The 25,648-nt window shown below is 38.2% G+C and overlaps 1 long non-coding RNA gene across 1 annotated transcript in view; it reads right to left on the reverse strand.

Moving 5' to 3' along the window:
• The window catches only part of LOC105867926 (uncharacterized), a 473,857-nt gene that overhangs the window by 363,315 nt on the left and 84,894 nt on the right, over positions 1-25,648 (reverse strand). Inside the window, exon 2 of the long non-coding RNA XR_012919616.1 lies at positions 23,350-23,473. This is a non-coding gene — a long non-coding RNA (uncharacterized LOC105867926). The remainder of the gene's footprint in view (positions 1-23,349; positions 23,474-25,648) is intronic.

The raw sequence follows: 25,648 nt of genomic DNA on the forward strand, positions 1-25,648 counted from the left end.
CCACATCTCTACATGGATCCACACTACTTCTCATCCTCTACCCGTATTTCCATGAACTCTATTCACTCCGTCTTTAAAAATGAAATATCTCCAAGCCACTTCCCACTTGCCTGTTCCACTGTTCCTCACTCTTTGACCTCTTCATGTTACCTCTAAACCTCAACTTACAGGGTCACTTAGCCCCTTGAATGATCAACTTCATTTGGTTTTGCTATTTTTAAACTTCTCCTTTTGTTAATTAGCTCTCTGGCTTCATACAACATGGCCACAATTGAAGAGTCAAGACCTTTCAGACTAAGTCATAGGTTCTATTTCTCATCTTCCCTCACCTGAGAGAGAAGAAAATAAATGTCCTTTAGGTAACTAAGAACAGATTTCTCCAGTATTCCAGGCATTTGTTCGCTCCAGTCTTATGAGATTAGTGCATAAGTTTAAGACATGGATCATATTACTTATTTATTGCTGTATAACAAATTACTCCAAAATTCAGCAGTATAAAAACAACAGTCACTTATTATTTCACTGTTTCTAGGCATCAAAAATCCAGGCATGGCTTACTTGGGTGTTTCTGCCTCAGGTCTCTCACAAGGTTGCATCAAGGTGTCAGCTGGGGCTGCATTCTCATCTGAGGGCTCAACAGATGGAGAAGCCATTTGTAAGCCATTTGTAAGTGATTATTAGCAAGATTCAGTTTCTCACACACTGTGAGATGGAGAGCCTTGCTTTCTTGCTGGCTACTGACCAGAGGCTTCCTTCAGTTTCTTGACATAGGGTAGCTCACAACATGACAACTGGCTTTCATAACATTGAGCAAGAAAGACTAAAGCAGAGAGTGCTAGCAGGAGAGGAATCATGGATTTTTTAGTAAGCTAGTCTTGGAAGTGACATCCCAACATTTTTGCCTTATTCTATTCATTTAAATCAAGTGACCAAGAACATCACACAGTTAGAAGGAAGAGATTACACAAGGTTGTGAATACTAGGATATGGGGATCACTGGAGATTATCTTAGAGGCTGCCCACCCCATGCACCCTAACAATAAGTTTACAATCTAGTTGGAAAAATGAAAACAGATATATATATTAAATGCTGAATAGTAATGTACATGTTAATAATAAAACTAGATGAAAACAGAACAAGTTTTGTTTATGAGGCAAAATATATATGAATGCCTGGTAAAAGGTAGTGCAACTGGTGCTCTTTGAGCAGTTCAGGTAGAGAACTCGTCATCAGCTGGAGTAATCAGGGAAGGCTGCATGGAAGTGATATGCCTGGAGGTGAGCTATTTGGATGGCTCCCAGATAGCCCCATAACTAGACAGATATTAATCAAAAATCCTCTAATGGTGTTGGTAAAAATGATTTATACATATGACATGGACATGTGGTATATGATTCAACACCAAAAGTTGGTTTAGATATGCTTCAAAGTGCAACCCCCGTCTTCTTGGTATAAAGCCTGTTAAGACTCCTTTAGATTCCTCCATTAAGCAAAAAACCAAAGAGTAATGAAAAGAGAAAATGTTAGGATGGGGAGAGATCAGAGAAAATGGAATGAGAATGATTTTCAAGGCCCTAAATGTTATGCCTAGGCACTATAGCTTCAGAGCAGGGAATCTGTAGGTTTATCTCCAACATGGCATGATCTGAACCTGCCAAAACTATAAATAAAAATTATTAACATTTATTGAGAGCTTGCTATGTGCCAGACACTATAATAAGTGCTTTCCATCTTACTCTGAAAGTAAACAACAACAAATGAACAAATTTGGCTTGGCTGTTCCCCACTCTTGCCTCTCTGCCCCTTCTCCTTGTTTCTGTCTTTCTTCCCATCCACTCCAGAGGCACTTTCTTCTCTCAACCATTAAACTTACTCTCAAGAGAATCCAGGCTCTAGTCACTCGCACCTTGGTATGTTCTTAAGTCACACCTAAGGTGCTTTCATTATGAGCCTTATTACTGAGTGCTAAATGAAAGACATTTTTCCTATTAAAGACATTTCAGGCATCAGTGGGCACACAGGAGCTGTATTTGGCATTTTGAGGATCGAGGGAGTGATATTTCAGTCCCTGAAATGAAACCATATGGGGAGTTGCTTACCCATCAGGCTGGCCTTGGACTTGACCCACGTAATGGGTATTTGGTTAATAAATAGGGTCTTTCAGTCATATACCCATTGACCTCTTGATCTGGCCCAAAGGGGACGCTGTTTTCCATTCACTAATGAGCTAGATTTTGGCTTCTTCCTGCACAAGTTAGAAATGTGTGATATTTTGTTTCTCTTTAAATCCCTGAAACCTGTGAGAACAAAGTTGTCACAAACTCCTGCTGGTAAGTGGTAAAGACAATTTGAGCCATTAGAGAAAAAAAAAAAAATGTTTTTCCTCTTCCCAGGGAAGGTGGTAAGGATCATATAACAAGCCAACTGGAGGCTGCACCTCAGCTGCAGCGGCAGACACCCTCTCTGCCCGTGGCCTTCACTGCGAGGTGTGCAGGCTTGAAACCAGGGCTAACAGCAACTTTTCAAAACCCCCACTTTGCCTCGTTAGGAAGGAGTGAACCAGTCATCTGTGTCCCTACCAAAAGAGCCCAGTTTACAGCTCTTCTGTTTGAAATAGGGTTTTTCTAGACTGGGGTTGAAAAGGAAGCAAAATGCTTGCTTTTCATCTATAGTTATCATCAGGGCACTACCTTTACACATCTCACTACCTCCAACAATCTATGATGAGCAAGGGCTTTATATTTTAAACATTTGCTGTTGAAGCCTTTTATTTATCATATCCCTATTTAAAGCTATGTATGTAACTTACAGAAATTGGAGGAGTATTTTTAAAATAGGGAAATTGTCTAACCACAAACCTTTTCTCTTATGGGCATGCCCAATTGCACTAAACTGCAATGGATAAAAGTTGCTGTTCTTACCCTAAGTTCTTAAAATTCTGCAAGACTCAAGTAATAAGTCTTAGTCTCTAGTTTGGCCAGAGAAATTACGATGGTCTGCTCAGCTCACAAAATGCTATTTTAATTTGAATGTGCATTTCCAAGATAGGTAATTTAAAGATGGCTAACTCTAGCATATATAGAATGCGAACTAAGTGAATCCCATATTGGGTCTTGTGGGTGGGTCAAACCATTTTGCAATCTAACACTTTGGATTAATTCCTCCCTGTTAGTCCTTACTTCTCCTTGCCAAAATGGATTCAGAAACCTTGACACACATAATTCACACCCATAAACACATACACACACAAGCATCCATGCTATCATTTGTCAGGAATAGTCTTCACCTTGGCTTATCTAACATTTTCTGGGCTTCCACCCAAGAAAAAAATTCTTACTTCATTTTTAGCAGCAGGACTTTTTCACACCTCTGCAGAAGCTAAACATCACACAGTTTATGGTACGAATCTTTAAAAAAAATCCTTGTGTTTTCCTCACTAAAGGGAAAGAAAGGTCAACATAAATATTGAGAGAGAAAATTGCTCCTGGCAGCCAGGCAAAGTGAGACAGAGGAGTTAGCATTTGCTTAGTCCCTACTGTGTGCTGGACACTCTGGTGTTTTGTTTTGTTTTTCTCATTTCAAGAGAATTTCCCCACGGTGCGTGTCGGTTTGTACGTGATGGTATGCATGGGATCACACACCAGCACTTTTTTCCCTTAGAGTAACATTGATATATGTGCCCACTCAACCTTATGTGCCCACCTCATTTGCCTTATTTGATGGGAAGAATGAGATCGAAATGTTAGCGTGAATAGAAAAGGGGAAGAGGCATTGTAAGATAAGAGATTTGTAACCACATTTTTAACCAGAAAAAAAGAAAAGGAACTGACAGTATTCCCTCTTGTGTTAATCATAACATAATGCAATCTTCTTTTGGACGTTCTCATTTCTGTGTCTGATTTAGCATAAGCCAGACTTCTGCTGTAGAAAACTAGACTAAGAAAGGTGAATCAGTGAGAAGATTGAGTCTCTATATTAATTAGTGTCTTGCAATCACTGTAAGACACAACACACAGCAATTACTTACAATCCAAGAAAGGAATCTAAGAGTTACTGTATTATGGCATTAGACTCTTTTTCTAATTTCAGTATTTATGAAACATCCTGTCAAACATTGTGTTTTAAGCATGGAAAAAATATTTGTATTTAATCTTAAGGTAGATACTAATATTTTATTTCTCTTCTTATAAGTGAGCAAATTGAGAACAAAGAGATTACATAAATTGTCTACTTGTCTCATAGCTGCTAATTTTCTGGGCTGGGATTTGAACCAGACACTGAAGTTAAACAATCCATACTATGAACCACTGTCTAATCTACTACATAGCCTCTGTTCTGAGATGATTGAAAATACAGAGCAGCTCAATCAAAAACCTTTTATACAATGAATTCACAAAACTCTAGATGTTTGCATGTTTGGATATGAGACCATGGACTGAAGCAGAGACTTTCTTCAGGTGCTTGAAAGATAAGTCTGGCAGTCTTAAAGGCAAAGGTCAAGTATTAGGACCCTCCCCCTATGAAATTAACAAAGCATCATGCCAACCCATAGAGAGCCTGAATAAAGAACATGTTTGCTATTCTGGTTTTCATGCTTCATAAAAAATTATGGATTTAAATAAAACCTAGGAAGAGCAAGAGAATTAGTGATCTTACATTTGAAGATATTAATAATAAGCAAGGAAGATGAGGACCCCTCAGCCTAAAGAGATGGAGGGGGGAAATCAAACTCAGTACTATTTCGGTGAACACATTAGAACAAGTAAATCAAGATTCTCCTTTCCCAGGAATACTAGTTCGTTTAGTGTGTTGACTCAGGAAATGACACAATCTGAAAATATAACAAAGACTTAAAAAACAAGTCTAACAAAAAGAATTAAATTCACAGAGGACTCATTAATGGTGAGTTACTAGAAGACACACTTGTGTGCATGAGAAACATTGTTACTAGAGCTTACTTTGCTCTATCCTTTGTGATTCTAGAGTTAAACTGTCTGGAATTTTATGTTTCCATGCACTGCCTAATTCAGAATCTCTGTTGCCCCATGAGATTCCACACTACACCATAAGCAACTTGAGGGCATAGACTATATCACTGACACTTGTATTCCCCTTAGCATACTCTTTCATATATACATTAAGTGTGCAGACATATTCATAAAAAGATGGAATGAGAATCCAAGCACCAAAGTTGAAACGTCAGGTTCGACATCCAAAAATATTAATTTTACTTTTCAGTCACCTACTGATTTATCTATAGGTGTACTATACAATATTTCTCATGAAGTGTTAAGTTTTCTTACTTCCTTGGATATGTAGGCAGGCCATTAAAAAAAATTTCTTACTTCCTACCAAATTTATCCAACTCTTGCTCATCCAGAGCATTAAATACTTGGTGGATTATCCACAAGAGCATAAACATGAAAGGTTTGAAATGTTAAAAGTTCTATAAAAATATCAAGCAGGATTTCAAGGCAGGTCGGCATAATTCTAAAATCATTGCTGTTTAAGCTTCACTATGCCTCTCTTATAGTCCTCACTATACTGGACCGACATCAAGGGCCCAGGCTATGCCTTTTACTCCTAATCAACCTGTCTACACTTTTCCACCACCTTCCTAGGAGCACCAACAAAGGGCCTCACACCCACTCTGCAGGGGGATGGAGTGGGAGTGTAAAAAGGCTAGAATGATCAGTTTATAATGTTACCTGTGCAAAGAAGAGTTAACATAGCCAAGTGTATGTGTATGAGGCTGCTCTAATTAGAAAGGCCTGTGTGCATGGCTGGCTCTTGACTGGCATCTGGGAACTTAGATATGGGGAGAGTTCCCACCATTCCCAGAACAGTGATACGAATGGTTCACTGTGCCTAAACTATTTGTGCATACATGGTTTACACTGAATACTTGTGTTTCTTCTGGAGGCTGGGTTTTGGTACTTGCCATGCAAAGAGTGCCTACATGACCAACCTTCAATAAAAAATCTTGGGCACTGAGTCTCTAATAAGCTCTCCTATTAGACATTTCACATGTGCTGTCACAACTCTTTGCTGGGGTGATTAAGCACAAGCTCTGACTCCCCTGGGAGAGAGTTGTGCCAGGTTTCTTCCAAACTTTACCCCAAGTGCTTTTTCCCTTTGCTGATTTTGCTTTTTATGTCTTCTGTAATAAATCGCTATGACTGCCCCTATATATGCTGAGTCCTGTGAGTCCTCCCAGCAAATTATGGAAACTAGGAGTGTGCTTAGGGGACCCCAACACATCCCCTCATGGCAACTTCGCTGAAAATTTTCTTGAGGAAAGAAAAGACTGAAGAATAAATTGAAATTTAGAGTCTGGGGATTTCTAGGTATGTGTTGCCCTCTTTTCAAGAGCTATTCCGGGATGCTATTGCCCACACTATGCTATTTAAGGTTATTTAGTGGGAAAAAAATTCTTATTTTCCTCAAAAACACAATACATTTTTTTAGCTAGAGAATAAGGTTTTGTTGGCATTCCAATAATGGCCAGAAAGCATGATTATAGAGCAGCCTCCAGGACCTATCTTTAAGGAGAGAGACAACATGAATGTTCTAAAAACAGATTCAATGTGTTTACAAACCATATGATCCTTTGGGATGAAAAAGCTCTCTATAAACAAAAGGTGATTTGCCTGTGTTTTGTTCTCAAAATATACATGCTTTTGATGAAACTATGGTCTTTCTTGCTGGTAAAAAAAAAAATTCAAGAGAGTTTCCTTTTTCTCTACTTCCAATGATTAAAATAAGCACAAATCTGGATTTGTGCTTCTAATGACAACAAAAGACATACGGTGCCATCACCAATATCTCAATCACTGGAACATCCCTGAGGAGCTAGGCAGGGTGATAAACAATGGTGGCAAAGAATGCTCTGGTGAATAAAACTGTCTTTGCAAGGAATAGGAAACTTTAGGAACTTTTTCCATGCAAATATTAAATTAGAAAAAGCAAATAGATAGGATTTTTTAAGTCTATAATCTGAGTTCAATTTTCTTGATGAGTGCTGTTGAATTAGTTGTTTTGTGAAGGCTTTTTTTTTTAATCGTTTTTCTGCAGTGCAATAAGGTTTGCATGGATTTTATCCAAACCAGGCTAGGGAACTAGGGCTTTCTGCATCTATTGCCAGATTAGATCCTTGCCTAATAAATGAGTTTCGTGAATCTTGACTTCGGCAATTTACTCCAGAGAATTTCCTGCTGTCAGTTTCTCTGGAGTGGGAGATTGGGTGGAGGGAGAGGGAGGAAGGTAGGGGGCTGGGTTTATTACTCCCAATATGCTCTGTGCTGTTGTGCCTGGCTGTGCATATGCCTGGGACTCACCGCATATGGCCCGGGGGCTGCCAGTGGCCCGCTTAGCAGCTGTCTCCAGTATATTTTGACATAAAAGCCATTATATTTCTGGCTGGCTAATTGCTTTTTATTAAACAATTGTTGGAAGTTGGATGATAACTTTTATGAATTTAAAATGAAAGCCTCACAGAGAACTTCTGAAAGCAAACAGTGTTTGGTCCACCTGGGAAAATTTGAAAGGGCTGGCATTCCATCTGCCAAATAGAACTCATACTAGGCGCAGCAACTGAGAAGTAGAGGGTGACAATTTCCATTTCTCATAGTACTAGTTTCTCCTAAAAGACTCTGATAAAGGACAAACAAAATGTTGTCCTCTTGAAGGTCTTTTGGGGAAATACAATAAATAAAATCTCCCAACCCAGAATCATCTCCACAAAGATAGTAGAGAAAGAAAACAGCTTTATTACAGAATAGACATTAAACCAGAATGTGATGTGCATCACAGGCAACCTGCTAAGAAATTGCAAAGACAGAAAGAAATCCAATGTCACTCATTACATACATGTTGTCAAGATAAACAATTAGTCTTCAAGTAAAAGGACTGCACAGCACCACTGGTCACACCTAGTTCACCCTAACTTTTAACTTTACCTGGTATTTGGAGTGAACATCTTACTTTGTGGCAGGAGGTAGTTTAACCACTCAGAACAAGGCACCCACTGAAGTTAAGTTCCTATCATCCTAGAGAAACTGGGAGATGGAGTGCTGTATCTTCCTTGATGTTTACATTTCCCAGAGATGGATCTCAGGTCCCTTGAGAAAGACATTCCTGGGTCCTAAATCTGACAGAAGTCTTATTTAGTTTCTAAAAAGATGCATTTCAAAAAGAGAAAGTACTTAACATTTACAAATTGTCTAAGGTAAATGTTCTGACAAAAGGGGAGAGAAGAAATATCTCTTCCCTTATTTTCAACAAAAAGAATTAAGCCTCTTGTCTTTAATTCATATTTTTTTTTATAGGTCTCATTTGCCAATGAATGATCTTTATTAGGGTTTCCCTAGGAACTCAGGCCCTTCTTCTGATTCTCAAACCACTGAGGACAAAATTAAGTGCAATGAACTATTTTGTGTATAGTTACATCTGAGTCCTTATTAAGAAATAAAAAGAAAGAAGACAGGAAAGGATAAGAGAAAATAGGGAAAAATACAAAGAAAAGAAAAAGGAAATTACACAGCATTTCACAGATTCATTTCAAGTTAATTTAGCAGTAATTAAATAGATCTGTATTATAGAAAGGAGATTTAATTTTCAAAAAGGCAAAATTAAGAAGGTTTTGTCTCCATTAATTTTATCCTATTCCCAGGCTTTCCATAGATTCTTCCTCTGACTTTCTGAGATCCCCCAAATGTTGGCCACAGAGGGAAGCAGGAAAAATAGTATAACAGACTTTGTAAGAATTTGTTACCAATCCAAGAAAAACTCTTCAAAATGCTACAGGTCCTTTGGGCTCATTACTCCACACATGCTGAACTCTCCACTCCTAGGCGATACCAACTCCTCTTTTTAGGACTTCTCATGTGGCCCCCTCTACCTGAAACACTTTTGTCATCAGGCCCACCCTCATCTCCAACTCTTTGCCTAGTTAACTCCTTGTTGTCCTTCATGTCTTAGCTTCAACACCATTTCTTCCAAAGCCCTACAGCAGGGGTCCTCAAACTTTTTAAACAGAGGGCCAGTTCACTGTCCCTCAGACCATTGGAGAGTGCACACTGTGGGCCCAGGATGAGTCGGCTGCTAAGCGGGACAGGCAGCTGCGGCAAAAACACCCAGCAGGCCGGATAAATGCCCTAAGCGGGCAGCATGTGGCCCACGGACCGTAGTTTGAGGACACCTGTCCTACAGGTTAGGTCCCCCCTCACATGCTCCCATAGTCCCCTGTGTATGCCCTCTGTAACACATCACACCTGCATCCTCAAGTAAGGCAAATTCAAGTACAACTGTTAGGCAGAGATCAAATTTGCAGGTGGCAGATACAGGCCAGGAGGGTGGTTCCTAGGGGCAGAGAAGCCAGGAACCAGTCAGGGGAAGGGACAGCAGAAAAACACAAAACACCTGACCATCATGTATATCAATCATCTGGTAACATCCCACACCTTCCATAAGCCCTCCCCTGACCAGGACAGTAAAAGGAAACCACCTGAGAGTCCTTAATATCTTTCTCCACTCATGGGGACTGATCCATTCCTCTCTGAGATGTATGTTCACTTTGTATAGCTTCTTTCTTTTCTACAATTGTGTAGCTTTCTGCTTTCTTCTTTCTTTTCTACAATGAAAGCTGTTTGTGTGGAATTGCTTTCTGTCTGTGTTCACTCTGTCCCACCGGCCCTGCTTGCGATTCTTCCAAGCAAGCAGCCAAAAAACCAGGACATTTCTCTTTCACAAACCCAACCCTCAAATGAGTGAGCCTATAGGAGTCTGAGACCACAGCAGTACATGCCCCATGTAAAGGCGTTCAATTCACTTTCTTTTAAAACATGCACTGGCTAAATATGCATCGATAAACACATCTGTTGGCCAAATCCAACTAAGTGGTTATGGAACTATGGCAGAAGAGAGTAAAGACAAATGCCAAATTATGTAGCAAGAGTTAAGGGATGGACTTTATTGGAGAAACCTGCAAGCCAAGGCTCATCCAGAAAAGGCCTGTTGTCCACATTATCTTATCTTCCCTCGGATAGCATGCAGAGGGGGAAGTTTGTGGACTCATAAAAGGTTTCTATTCCAGGAGGGACACTGTCCTCCTGCTAGTTTACCTTTTCATAGTGCAAATATGAGATTAACTTTATCAGGGGAAGACGCTGAACACAGATCCCCAGGCTCTCTGGGGAGGGTACCAGCTCTGCAGAGGGTTGTCTGAGAGTGAGTGTCAGCTGCCAGCACTCAGTAATCTTGGGATAAGCGGGAGGGATGCAAGATGCTGGGGTGGGAATCCCAATCCCATAAGCAGTTGTGTTTGTACACAGTGCCTTCCACTGGGGAGGGAGAAGCCTTTTTCCAAGCACTGTAAGTTTCTGGGTTCATTCATCAGACCCACATCAGATCTCCCTTCCAGAGCAGACCACCAGCCCACAACCCTCATCATTTGGTCTCTCTTCCATACATTTCTGTCTTTACGTAGTTATATTCTTGGAGCCTCGGTGTCTAGCATGCAGTAGAAGCTAAAAATATATATTCGTTGAATAAAGAATCATCTTTATGATACAAATGTCAATGGAAAAGAACCCCAACTCTGTAAAATAATTTAAAGAAGGTTTATTCTGAGCCAAATATGTGTGACCATGACCTGGAGAGCCACACCCAAGAAGCCTTGAATGAAGGGTCTAGCTGTGGTTGGGTTACAGTTTGGTTTTATACATTTCAGGGAGACAAGAATTAAATGTAGAGTCATAAATACACAGAAGGTGTACATTGGTTTGGCTCGAAAACATGAAATATCTTGAATTACAGGTTATAGGTAGGTTTAAAGATTCTTTGATTTGTAATTGGTCAAAAAAATGAAGCTTTGTTTAAAGGCTTCGAATATTTTAAGTTAAGAAAGTCTATTAATCAGAGACAAGTCACCAGACATAGATTCACATGATCTGTTAAGTAAATTGACGACCTGCAGGAGTGTTCTAAGATTTATCTTGCATAGCCTTAGGCATGTTAATGAGTTACAAAGAATATCTCCAAGGGGGTGGTGCATGATGAGGTGTGTCTGGCCTCACTTCTCATGGCAGCAACTTAGCTTTAGGGTATTTCTGCGTTCCCCTTGGCCAAGAAGGGGTCCATTTAGTCACATGAGGGGCTTAAGATTTTATTTTACTTAATACAAACAAGTATCTTTGTTGCCTGGGATTGCAATCTAGATACCCTGCTGTCTTCCAAAAAATTGTTCTGTGAAAATCATAAGGTGGGAAGCTGGAAGGAAAGAGCTCACTATGAGCTGGTTGTTACAACTCCCTGCTGCCTGCCTTCCTCCCTTAAGTCAAGCCTCTCTCATTCTCCAGGGCTTTGCTCTACCTCATTAATGTTAATATCTTATCTAACCTTTCCTTGGCTCTCTGCAGTGATGGGACTTCTTTTCCACTGCCTAATCGCTCTTACTCTTCATCTTTCAAAATGTCCACCCTAAACTTTTTCTCTCTTTAGCTTCAGGCCATTTCATGCCTCTTCTGAGACTTAATCATCTTTCCCTTTGCCTGTTTTGCTGAGAGAAGTGAACTGAAAAATGCTTTTAAAAATAAGGGAGAAATCCTGTATCAGGCACATTCTTATAAGCAGTAAAAGATTCATTCATCACTTATCCCCTTCTTTCGACTCGGCATTGAGGTCCTCCTGGGTGGTGGATTTGATGCCAAGTCACGGGCAGAGGAATGGATAGATCTGCCTGCCAGCCTGATCCCAGAATAAAATTAGAGTGGACAGCCTGACATTCCTTCTAAGTTCCTACACAACTTGCGAAAGACCAGTAGTTTTCTAGTAAGGTCGCCCTCTCTTCAGATCAATAAGCAAAAGTGATCTCAGATTTTAATGGCCCTTTTGGGTAGAGCTAAGACCACAAGGGAAGCATAAGGGGGTGAGAGAGTTAAAAGCTGAGTTCACAGGCATTTAGATCTCAAATGTTTCCAGATATAATACAGGAGCATTTAGCTTCCTCAGACAGCACCTGTATTCAGGCTATTTAAGTCTGAGAAAAACCATAAAACAAACCATCAAAACAGGACCATGACCATTACCGCAACCCAGGTGCCGCCATTATTACTGCGCAGTTTGAGACACCCAGAGGCATTTGACAATGGAGCTGAGTAGGGGAAGCAATCAGATGTGAAAATTTCAGTCAGGGAACAACTTCAGATTGCTCACCCTCTGATTAACTGCTCAAAAAACGGAGTTCTAACTTTATATTCCATCCCTCGCTCTGAGTCATGATTGCCCTGTAAAATGTCCTTATCAAACATGAGGGGGAATATTAATAAGTTCAAGGAATGACTGATATTACTTCAGCAAAAGAAAGAAGGTAAGAAAATAATGTCTCTGATATAACTATGAAGGTCAGGGCAGGGATTGAAGAGCGGAGAGCAACACCCTTAATGATAACTCAAAATGTGTAACTTCAAGCAGAGAGGACCAGGCTTGCAAGAAGCAAGAGAAGGAAAGAGCAGGAGGTGCTGAAATAAAAAAAAAATAAAAATAAAAATAAAATAAAAAATAAAAAAAAAGAAAGAGCAGGAGGAACCACTATAATCAGAAAATACAGTTTTTCTCTAAAAAGTACATGTCAATAATCTTGGTAAACTGTGAATAGGAAGAAATCATGCGCATGTGCTGACTGCTGTATTTACTCGTTTTTCTCTTTCCCAAAAGAGCACTAAAGGTTGCACTCTGAGCTCACCTTCAAGAAATGCAACATGAAAAGGCAATTTCAGAACAGCAGGGCATGGCTTCTGACATCTGATAGACAGCCTAAACGCATTTAATCTTATCAGCCCCTCTCATTCCTGTTCTCCTCATTTTTCATTATTCCCCAGTGCAGCTGTCTTTTGCGCCTCCTCAACTCCCTGAATCCCACCTCGTTTGTAGAAGATTTTAAAAGACAAACATGTTTGTTATTAAAATCATACAAAAAGCATCCCTGTGTCCCTCACCCTCTGGCAAGCGTACATATTGGTTTGCTTTGTTTAGGAAAAGAAATTGGTGGTATATTTTGTTCCATATCTGGATGCCAAGATAATTAAACTGGGTATCTTCCTGTCAGTTGATGGTGCTTACACAGAACCATGCCAATCAGCATGGCTGGTTTTTATTCTTGGGACCCCATGAATAAAATTAGTTTTAAAATTGTGTTTCTAGCATATGATCTAGATCTATAGAAAGACATTTTGATATGAATACAATTCAACTAGATTGAGAAAAGACATGAAAACTAGGACCAAAGAGCTCCAAAGAAAAGTGAAGTGGGGAAATAATGAAATTATCCCAATAATTCAGTACAGCCAGCAAATTGGGGTTAGATGAGATGGAAGAAAATGTTTCATGAATTATATTATTTAGCTACATACATCAATCAAATTCAAGAGGCTTGAATTGGAGAGAAAGAAACAGAGAAAATAAAGCCTTTATCAAATTCATAAACAATGCCTAGAGATAAATGCACTTTTTTCTCTCTCCTCCAGCTAATGGTTAGTTTATTTAATTGATCTCTGCAATCATGATGACTGAATGACAGTAGAGCAATATTTTATTAAGTGTAATAAAAATAGATAATGTGCTATTGTTGACTACTTTATTCCCAGACATGATGGGGAGAAAGAGGACAGGTTTTTAGAATCAGACACTAAGACTCAAACTCCAGCTCTGCCATTTACTGAATGGTAAACACATCTTTCCAAGCCTCAGTTCCCTACATGTAAGATTGGGTAATAGTTCCTACCTCAAAAAGTGTGGTGAGAATTAAATAATAAGTTAATTCACATCGGCTCTGTGTAGAGTTCCTGGTGTATTTTCTCGCAAATACAGACAAGTCACCACTCATGGTATGCCAGCTGCTATCATTGCCATTATGAGCACTTCTAAGTTGAAAAATCTTAATGAGGCTTAGCATATCAAGGGCAGATTGAATAAACAAACCAATAGCATGAGGGGAAAAATACCCACTTTTACAGAGTCTACACATTTACTAAAGGTGAACAGCATTTTTCAGATTTAAGGCATGGGTATGTATGAACATTTTTTTCCTCTGTAAATTGGTTGAACAAATAATTACTTCCAACAGATGTACTCTGTGTACAGAAACAGATCGTTTTAACAACATCATAAGACAATGAGCCATTAGTTTTATAAATGAATTTCCTAAATGTGAAAGGGTGAAAGCATTAATAGAGAGCCAGAGATAGAAATAGAGATGGACAGAGAGACACACAGAGAGAACGAAAGAAAGGGTAGTTTTAATGGAAATCATTTTTAAAGGCAATAAGTACTCACTAGGGTTTTAAAATGTAACCTTTTCTGAATGACATGTCACTGATATCAACATGAGCTATTGCTCCATGCTGGCTCCTATTTTCCCTAAATAGAAATGTTCTCACTGCACAGTAGAGTGTAGTATAAAGAGCTCTTTGCCTCTGCACAGAGAGCCTCTAGCTGCTATCCTTTTTAAATTCTTCTTCCAGTGTTGTGTGGTTCCATGTCTCTCCAGCCTCTTACTCTCATTTGTTTGTTTGGGCAGTGTTTATTGAATATATTATGTCAGGAACTGTGCAGCAGACACAAAGATAAATAGGACACCGTTAACTGCCCTAAAGGAGATTGCAGCATAAAAGAATACACAAATGTTGGTTATTATATCTTATTCTACATAATGTATGGGTTTCTTTCTCATTTCTTCCCCTACCACCCCTACCTCCCTCTCTCTTCCTTCTGCTTAAGGCAAAGAAACCAATTAGCCAAGCTGTTTGAAATTATATTTTTAATGGAAGCAAGCAGGTTCTGAGTCAGGGGTTCTCCTTTTAGTAAAATGCATGAAATTTATTTTTAATAACTTTGATGCATCTAGTTTGACTGTTTGGAAGCCATTTGTTTTACTTTATTATTTTCTCTAGTGTTCCAAATAGATGAGGTTGTCAGAGTAATTACCTCTGGTTAAGTGAGGAATTGGTGTATCACAGTAAATAAAAGCCTTTGCAGTTAGCCAACACTTCCAAATGAGACTGTATCATAAGGGCTGAATACTAACAGCATTTGCGGTGTCTCTGTAATAGCTCTGGCAATGAAAGCTGTCCTTTGAATTCTCATTTTACAAATTGGTATCTAACTTTAGAGTAGTCATTTGTCCCAGATCACACAGACACATTTTTAAACATTAGAATTTGGGAGGAAATAAGAGGAATATTATTTTAAACAATAAATATGTCATATAACTCATCACCCTTAAGAGGTAGTATAGGCTGCATAAATAAATAGGTTCAAAAATGACTTAGGGGCCGGGCGTGGTGGCTCACGCCTGTAATCCTAGCACTTTGGGAGGCCAAGGCGGGCGGATTGCTCAAGGTCAAGAGTTCGAAACCAGCCTGAGCGAGACCCCGTCTCTACCAAAAATAGAAATAAATTAATTGACCAACTAAAAATATATATACAAAAAATTAGCCGGGCATGGTGGCACATGCCTGTAGTCCCAGCTACTCGGGAGGCTGAGGCAGTAGGTTCGCTGAGGCCCGGAGATTGAGGTTGCTGTGAGCCAGGCTGACGCCACGGCACTCACTCTAGCCTGGGCAACAAAGTGAGACTCTGTCTCAAAAAAAAAAAAAAAAAATTACTTAGGGAGAGTGGGCAAGATGACAGTGTGGCTAAGCTTTGGAATTTTTCCAAAACAAATACAAAAAACAAAATAAACAAAAATAGATGGTACCACTAGAATGGCAAACAAACAGAAAACAACTCACAGATATAAAACAAAGACCATTTTCCTACATTTTTTAAAAGATAGATGTTTGAAGTAAATGTAGTATTAATAAATCATGGGGCTTATATGTGGAAGTATTAATAGAATATATGATAACAATAGCACAGAGGATAGAAGAGAAAAAATACAACGAAGTGGCATAATACTATTAGAAGGTAGACTGAAATGAGTCAAAGATGTGTATTGTAAGGCCTAGAGCAATTACCAGAAATTAAAACACAAGGTACCCCTAATATGCCAAAAGTGGTGATAAGATGAAATCACAGGAAATAAGCAGTTAATTCATCAAAGCAGTTAATTCATCAAAACTTCTCCATCACCCTCTGGAAGTTCACTGAAAATCACTGACAAAAGACGGGTTAATAAGAGAAAAAGCACACAAATTTATTTGGTAATAGTTTTACATGACTCAGGAACCTTCATAATAAAGACCTAAAGATACAGGAGAAATTATCTCATTGTTGTTCTTAGGTTTAACAAGGTATGGACAGCCATGTAGAAACAGAATTGGACAAAAAGGGTATGCTCAAATGCTAATAGACTGAGTAGAGAAACCCAGCAAGGCCTGTCTATTCAGATTCTTCTTGGCCTCTCTGTGCAACTTTGTTTCCTTCAGGGAAGGGGGCAAGACCCTCTCTGGAATTGGAGGTCTTATGACCAACCATCAAACAAGGTAGGTCACATAATTTCTTTATGGCCAGTTTTTACAGAGACAGGCGGGGGGAAGTTGGAGTAATATTTGGGGGCTTTGTGGCTGGCTTTGGGGAAAAGAGTTTCTGGTTTCTGTAACCTACCGTGAGAAGAGGGATTCTAGTTTCTATGCATAGCCTGGAAGGAAAGTGAAGGGCCAGAGACAGAAGGATAAGAGAAAGTCACAGAAAATTTTTCTCTTCTAAGGCCTTCTTTTTGGGGTATTATATGTTTTCTGAGCCCCAACAATAGAAAAAGAGGTCAAAGGGAACAGAGAACAACGGGAGGGACAAATAAAAAACAAATAGCAAGATGGTAGATTTAAGTTAGACCATATTCGCAAATGATCTAAGAAAATCAAGATCCAATTTTATTGCTATATGCAAGAAATTCACTTTAAATTTAAAGACATAGATAACTTAAAGGTAAAATCATGAAAAAGATATATCACATAAGGACTTATAAAAGAAGCTTGTGTGGCCATATTAATATCAGACAAAGCAGCCTCCAGAACAAATATTCTAGGGATAAAGAGGGACTTTCCACAATGATGAAAGTAAAACATAAGAATCCTAAATGCATATCCACCAAATAACAGAATTTTTAAATATATGAAAAAACCCTCATAGAATTCAAAAGAGATAGAGACAAATAATTATACTGGACAATACTCCTCTCTCTGTGATTGCTAAAACAAGAAGGCCAAAACACCCAGTAAGGATATAGACGACTTGAATAATACTATAACCTAGTTGCCATTTATAGAAACTCAAACCCAAAACAGCAAAATACACTTTTGTTTCTAATGTGCATGAGATAGCCACCGTGAGAGACTCTAGTTGGGCCTCTCAAATAAAGCAAGCCTCAGAAAATTAAAAAATTAAAATCATACAGAGGAAGTTATCTAGCCCCAAGGAAATAAAACAAACATTTAATAATGAAAAGATATCTGGAAAATCTCCAAATATTTGGAAATTAAGCAATACACTTCTAAATAACCCAAGAGTGAAAGAAGAAATCACAAAGAAAATTAGGATATATTTAGAACCAAATGAAAATAAAAATGCAACATATCAGAATGGTGGGGATGCAATTAAAACAGCTCTTAGAAGAAAATTTGATCATGAGAAGCTTATAATAGAAAAGATAAAAGGTTTAAAACTAATGATCCAAACTTTAACCATAGGAAACTAGGGGAGCAAATCAAATCCAAATTAAGCAAAGAAAGGAAATAATGAAAATAGCAGAAATTGATGAAATAGAAATGTACAAAAAAATAGAAAAAAGCCTATGAAATCAAAAGCTGCTTCTTTGAAAATTACAATAAAATTGATAAATGTTTACAAAGATTGATCAAAGGCTAAAAAGGAGAAAGAGCAAAGACACAAGGAATATTTCCTACCCCCACAGTAGACATCTCAAAATGTTTATCCGATGATATTTTAAAACTGCTAGGGGACCAGTGACTGCTGTGTGCCACCCATCTTTTCACTTTCCAAATGAGAATATTTATTGAAGTCACCTTGTCCCTGTTCCATCAAAATATGCTGAGGAGAGGTAGGGGTAAAAAGATAAATTGTCTTTTTGTGGTGGTAGTTTTGGGTTGCTTTGTTTGTTTATTGTCTGGTGTTTCTTTTTTTTTTTTTTTTTTTTGAGACAGAGTCTCGCTTTGTTGCCCAGGCTAGAGTGAGTGCCATGGCGTCAGCCTAGCTCACAGCAACCTCAAACTCCTGGGCTCGAGTGATCCTTCTGCCTCAGCCTCCCGGGTAGCTGGGACTACAGGCATGCGCCACCATGCCCGGCTAATTTTTTATATATATATATCAGTTGGCCAATTAATTTCTTTCTATTTATAGTAGAGACGGGGTCTCGCTCTTGCTCAGGCTGGTTTTGAACTCCTGACCTTGAGCAATCCGCCCGCCTCGGCCTCCCAAGAGCTAGGATTACAGGCGTGAGCCACAGCGCCCGGCCTGGTGTTTCTTTTTGTTCATTGTTTTCCTAATCAAGAATCACACCTGGGGGCCGGGCGCGGTGGCTCACGCCTGTAATCCTAGCACTCTGGGAGGCCGAGGCGGGCGGATTGCTCAAGGTCAGGAGTTCGAAACCAGCCTGAGCAAGGGCGAGACCCCGTCTCTACTATAAAAATAGAAAGAAATTAATTGGCCAACTAATATATATAGAAAAAATTAGCCGGGCATGGTGGCGCATGCCTGTAGTCCCAGCTACTCGGGAGGCTGAGGCAGGAGGATCGCTTGAGCCCAGGAGTTTGAGGTTGCTGTGAGCTAGGCTGCCGCCACGGCACTCACTCTAGGCAACAAAGTGAGGCTCTGTCTCAAAAAAAAAAAAAAGAATCACACCTGGAACTGATGAAACACATCACAAAAATCCTATACTTTGAGCCAATGACAAGATTGAATGGGACTTTGGGGAAATCTATTTTGGGAAAGGGTAAGTGAATTTCCATGTAGGAGGAAACTAGAGGGCAACTTCGTAGGTTGTATTATTTTCCTCAAGCATTTACTACTATCTGCCCCAGTATACACTCCTCCACAAGAAAGGTATATTTCCACAGAGTATTGGTATTCCACATAGTATTGGTATTTCCACAGAGTATTGGTATTCCACAGAGTATTCCACATATACTAACCCATTACCATGATTCACAGACCCTTCTATGAGAAGAGTACACTTCCCACCAGAACCCGGCCACTAATTGCCTGGTTCATTATTGGTTTTTTGTTTTAGTTTTTTTTTCAAATTTTTTAAAATTATTCTTTCATTACTTTTTTCTTTTTTTTTTCCCCTCACATGTTCCTATGGATTCTGATGGTTCATTATTGAAAGTCACAGGATATATCAATCACTCTACTAAAAGCACAGAACAGTTTTATGTGGCCTAAAATAAATGGAATTTGGGTGACCATATTTTAAAAAAGAATACAAAAATTATGAATATGAAGTTAGAAGTGAAAATATATATTTATTTAAAATAAAAAAGTAAAATAATTACAAATGTTAAAAGGCTGACAAATTTATCAAACATCACAAAATCCAGAAAAATGCATAGTATTTGGCCGGACACAAAATCTATAACAATTTTTGGTTATATACTCTTTGATATTTCTTCATCAGACAATAATTTTGTAAAGATAAAAATAATTCTTCCTACAGAGACAAAAAATAATTTAGTCTTTCCCTTAAACTGGTTGGTCAAAATTTGTGTTTTCATTATGGATAGTTTAGAAAAGTTTCTTTCAACATCATAGCTCTTTATTAGTAATTTCTTTCTAGTGACTAGTCATACATACTTTGAATTTATGGCACTTATTAACTGATTTGTCATTGATATCCTGGTTGTAATGGCCTCGTGACAGTTTTATGGTGGATTCTGAAATGATGTCCTGATGTGGGTGAGTTGGCACAGTGGGTAGGAGGAATATTCCTGGATGGCATTCCAGTGATGAGACAGCTAGCAGTAATCTTGCTATGCACAAAACGATGGGAAACTACATAAATATAACAAACTAAAAGCATACTAAGTGTTTATGAAATTCAGTTTCCCCTTCACAAAAATATTCTTACTGATATACCCTTTGGACTAGCAATTCTATTTCCAAAAATCTATCCTAAATATGCAGTGAAAAATTATTAAATAATTTTTGTGCAGGGAAATTGTGTACAATAGAAAAAGGCTGGAAATAATTCAATTGTCATTAATATGAGACTGGCTTAATAACATAAAGCGCATCCGCAAATGGCATACTATGTAACTGCAATAAGGAATGAAGAAATCCTTACATACTACTATGCAGTGATGTCTTAGGTATGTTAAGAGAAAAATGCATGTTGCACAATAGTGTGGATAGCATACTACATTTTGTCTAAGAAAAAAGGTGGGAAAGAATATAAACATATAAATATATTTGGTCATAAATTTTAAAAGGAAGCATAAACCAAAAGCTTATAAAAACATAGAAGAGAAGGAACAGGGAGAAGAAATAGGGATAAAACATGCTGAATATACTTGTTTTGACTTTGAAACCATGTAAATATTTATCATAATTTAAAAAAAATTTTTTTAGAGGTAGGGTCTCTCTCTGTTGCCCAGGCTGGAATGCAGCAGCCTGATCATAGCTCACTGTAACCTCAAACTCCTGGGCTCAAGCGATCCTCCTGCCTCAGCCTCCCAAGTAGCTAGGACTACAGGTACATGCCATGATGCCTGGCTAATTTTTTTTATAATTAATTTTTATAAAGCTGGTCTGGAACTCCTGGGCTCAAGCAATCTTCCTGCCCCTGCCTCCCAAAATGCTGAGATTACAGGTGTGAGCCACTGTGCCCGGCCTAATAGCAATTTTAATATACTATTGCCTAAGAAAGAACAGGACTGCAGCTGATCCTGGGCATAGGGCAGAAAATGTACACAAAAGCCTAGAAAACCTTGTTGTACTAGAAAATAAAAAAGCTATAAAGGATTATTGAGGCTGTACCAGCAGCACTCAGAAGCAAATTCAATTTGAACATCAGAAAGAATAAAAACTGCAATGGGTTGAACTACATAGAATATGTTTAGAAAAATAATTTCATAATAATACTTTTAAAAATGCACATCTGTCACCTTTATAGAATGCTAGCAGAACCACTCATTGGTCTGAAACTAATAGACAAAAGAAAATATGGAGCATTTATCCTACTCTTCTTTGTATGAATTTTCCTGCAAAGTAGACAAATATTAATAGATGTGGGAGAAGTTTTTCTTTATGGAAATATTTCAATTAATAAAGCAGAAAGAATGATAGGATTAGCATGCCGACATTTTGGAAGTCCTAATTTAAATATGGGTCTAAGGATAATCATAGTGCTTACTAAAATATTAGCTGAAACATCAACTGGGGATTTTATAATGGGTGGATCAATGTGAAAATACAAACCTAAATTATAGAAAAGAGTCAAACAGATAACATATGCCTCCCAATGTGATGTAACAGGAAGTACACAGCATCATCCAATGTCTTAATAAAAACTTGAACCTGAATCTGATCAAGCCTCTAGCTCTAACTGCTATTTTACCAGAAATATAGGAGAAGAAAATGTTAAGCAACTGCAAGGATGCTTGCACCAACATCTAAAATGTGGGAAATTTTACAGGAAAAAGACATAGTTTCTTCAAAAAGTAAATGGCAAGAAATAAAAGAGGGAAGAGATATAAGTAATCAGAATAAAAGAGACTGAAGACATATAAATCAACCATGCACAATGTACAGTTTTTATTTGGATCCTGATCCAAACAAATCAATAAAAAAATATTTGATACAAATATGGGAATTTAAACATTGACTTATTAATATTAATGAATCAGTGTTAATTTTTTTGGATATGATAATGAAATTATAGTCATTTTTAAAGAGAGATATTCCTTAGATTCCTTCGGTTTTAGAAATATATACTAAAGTTTTTACGGATAAAATGATGCCAGGTCTGGGGTTGGCTTTATAATAATCTTGTATGTGTGTGGTGGGAGAAAAGAATAAAGTAGATGAAAATAGGGATGCAAAAAAATTGGTCGTATATAAATACTAATTAAAGTTGGGATCTGGCTACTTGGGATTTTATTGTACTCCTCTCTCTAGTACACATATGTTTGAAAATTTCCATCACAAAAATTAAATAAAAGAACTTAAGGTGAAGATAACCTTTGACTTAGTGTTATCTTTATCTTACAAATAAACTTAAACAAATATATAGCTATATATTTATAGAGGTATCTAATGCAACATTGTTTATAATAGCAAATCAAAACAAAATAACATAAAGCTCCCTTAATAGGGTACTAGTTTAATTAATTATGCTACATACAGTGTGATTCATTCACTTATCAAGTATGATGTCTCTGGAGCAGAATGAGTTCTCTAATGTGTTTCATGGATCATCTTACACAGCAAGTAGATTTTCAGTTAAGAAACACCTTTTCCATTTTATAGAGTCATATAATTCACCTGACATTCTCCAGAGAGTCATATCTCATAAATCCATAGACTATAAATTTGTTTACCATAAGCAATCCTAATCCAGGGATATCCTACTCAACTCATTCTACAGATAATAACTCCCTAGCCAACAAGTATCATTAGCCTATTTGCCTAGAAGTCTAGTTATCATGGTCAAAAAGACGTTAGATTGCATCCCCTACATAGTTTTTTCTCCCCTCTGGGTGCATTCTCCCCAGTAATTAGGAGAGAAATCAATCATAAGTCCCACATATACATATATTTGCTAACATATGTATGAAATAATTCTGGCATAAACATAGAAAACTATTAAAGATGAATATATCTGAGAGGTAGGTCTAGGGAAAAAGGGATAGAAATAGAGATTTTTACGTTTCACCTATATCCATCTGCACTGTTTGACTTTTTCTCAATACCATGAATATTGCCTTAAATATTTTTCAACTTGTTAATTTTTTAAAAGGATGCATTGCTTAAAGAAATTGGAACTTACCTGGGAAGAATTCCTAATATTTTAAGGGTGCATAATTCCTGTCATTATGCACCCTTGTACCACTATCAGAAATTCAGTCCTAAACTATATGCCCTCAGGTTTGATCCACTATAACAATTTAGTCTCGTGAAATTTTCTTCCTATTCCCTATCTCTTGTTGTAATGGATGCTTTCCAGTCTTCTCGTGGTTACTGATATTGAAGGTGCATCCCATTTCTCTGCTTAATAAATTCTGGATCTCTCACTCATGACTTTTAAGTGTCTATCTCCAAAGTCACTGTCACTTGTGAATACCATAAGCATTCTTCTTCCAAAGTCTTTTAATGACTTTTTGCAAAGCATTACTTACTCAGTTTCCCTTGTAGTATTCCAGGGCTAATTTTCCACGTACTGTAATAATGCTGAGCCCTTGGCTATTTCCTACTTCTGCCAGTGTCCAAGACGTATTCATATTCCACAGGTTACAGTTCTTCCTAAAGGATAGAAAATACTATGTCACATATAATACATACAGTGCATCAAATTGAAAGAGCATTCATGGGCTTTTGCATCCCAGTCCTTGCTACATGTCTTTGGGGAAACATTCCAAACATTCTGAGCCTCAGTTTCCTTACATATAAAAGATTACCTACCTCATAGAATTGTTGTGAATATTTAAAGAAATATTTGTAAACCCTAATATAGAGTAGGTACTCAATAAATCGTGATTATTATCATCAATTATATCCTACCTACAGCTGGGCAAATAACACAGCTGTCATTTTCACATTGCTATTCTAATTAACATTCTTTCCATAAAGACCAGCAGGCATGGGAGCTAGCCCTGGCCTCCTAACCTTTGGAATTCAGTGGTAGAATTCCATCTAAAATCTAAAATAAAATTAAACTTGATGGATTCTCTTTCATTTACATCTGCCCCTGCCAATAGTGGTCATGACCTCTACTTCCAATACATTTCAATATTGACCCAGCAAACTCCTGCTGCTTTGCGGGTCCCAGAGATTAAGGGTTCAAACACAGGACTTGTGACGTGCAGGGAAGACTCCAGGTAGAATCATAGCAACTGCCAAAGATAAACAAAACAACCACTGAGGAAGCACAAGAGATGTGTTTCTGTTTACATGTGCTTCTTTTTTCACTTAGAGAAATATTGACAAAGAGAAAGCTAAGCTGAGCTTTTACTAAACAGAACACTTGACCGTGGCTACCTCCAAGTCTCTCTCAGGCTGTCTACATAATCAGGGTAAAGGCATTCAGATGGTGGGGCCGGGCAGGAAGAAAGCAAGGGAGGAGGGTTGGAAGGGTGGGTGTGTGGCAGGGGGTGGTTAAAGTCTTTATTCTAACGTGTTTTATTCCCCTTCTGAGAATAAATAGAAGACTGAGCTACTATCACAGCTGTTGATGCAGGACCCCTTGACACTTAGAGTCTTCTCCATTTAAAAAATCAAAGTATTTTGAGACAAAACTTACTTTATAAGCACCTGGAAGTAAGAATGAGGAGGATTGTTTGGGTGGTTTTCTTTTCAAGTGGAGCCCTTTCTTTTCTGAAAGCTACAGACTCGCCAACAATTACTGTCTGTGGAATAAATTGAATGAATTCATGTCTCTTGTTTTGCTCTAACATACCTTCTGGAATCTCACACTCCAATTAACCAAGGCATATCTTCCTTTGTGCTGCTAACCCTTAACACATAGACACAAGTGCAGTTCCACCTTTATTGTTAAAGGAAAATACAATCCAACCGCATGCTTCTTCCCTAGAAACGTTGATGCTAAAATGTGGAAATCACATAGAGGGCAGGGATTTGAGGTCCAAGGGCTTTGGAGATAATGTGGAGGAAACAGAGGAAGGGGATAGCTGTTGATAGCAAAATAAAATCTAGAAAATGGGCTTTCTAATCAGAAATTTCAGCTCATCCAATTACTGCCTCTTTGACAGAAATAACATAAGTTATTTAACCCCTCTAACCTCTATTGCCTCATTTGCAAAATGAAGGAAAGAACAGTTACTAGTACTTTTGTGGTGGCAATTAAATATATAGAAAGCCCTTAGAAACATGTTTAAATAAAAACAAAAGGTAGCTAGAATTAACACTGTTGTGTTATTATTAAATTTTTACTTAAATACTATTCAAAATAAAATCAAAAGGGCCCACACACATTAAAACGGACACCCAACAATCTTAGAAACGAAGGAAGATTCAATAAAGGAAGAAAGGAAAGAAGAAAGCAAAGAGGAACAGAAGGAAGGAGAGAGGGAGCAATGGAGGAAGGGTAGATGGTGTTACCAAAAGCTCAGCACTTGTTCCTGAGGCTGCTTGAGAAGAACATGAACAAGTGGTTTGAGGAGAAGAAAAGAGAACTTTATTATTTTGCTGGCAAAGGAATAAAAATGGCAGACTATCTTCTCAAAATGAACATAAGCAGAAACACAGAGCTTTTAAAAGGAGGGCCCTCAGTTCTAGGCCTCTGTGTTAATGATTCTAAGCATCCCATCTCTGCCAAAAACAAAGCCTGTGACCTCTGCCCACCTGGGCCCACCTGGAGGGCTGGCCCCAGCCTGGGATGGCTGAGCCATCTCCTATAACATAAAGAACAAAAGATCTTCTCCCTGCCCCAGGGATGCAGGCCAGGCCACAGTTCCCAGA

The sequence above is a fragment of the Microcebus murinus genome, chromosome 6, assembly GCF_040939455.1.
Source record: "Microcebus murinus isolate Inina chromosome 6, M.murinus_Inina_mat1.0, whole genome shotgun sequence".
Classification (NCBI taxonomy): Eukaryota; Metazoa; Chordata; class Mammalia; order Primates; family Cheirogaleidae; genus Microcebus; species Microcebus murinus.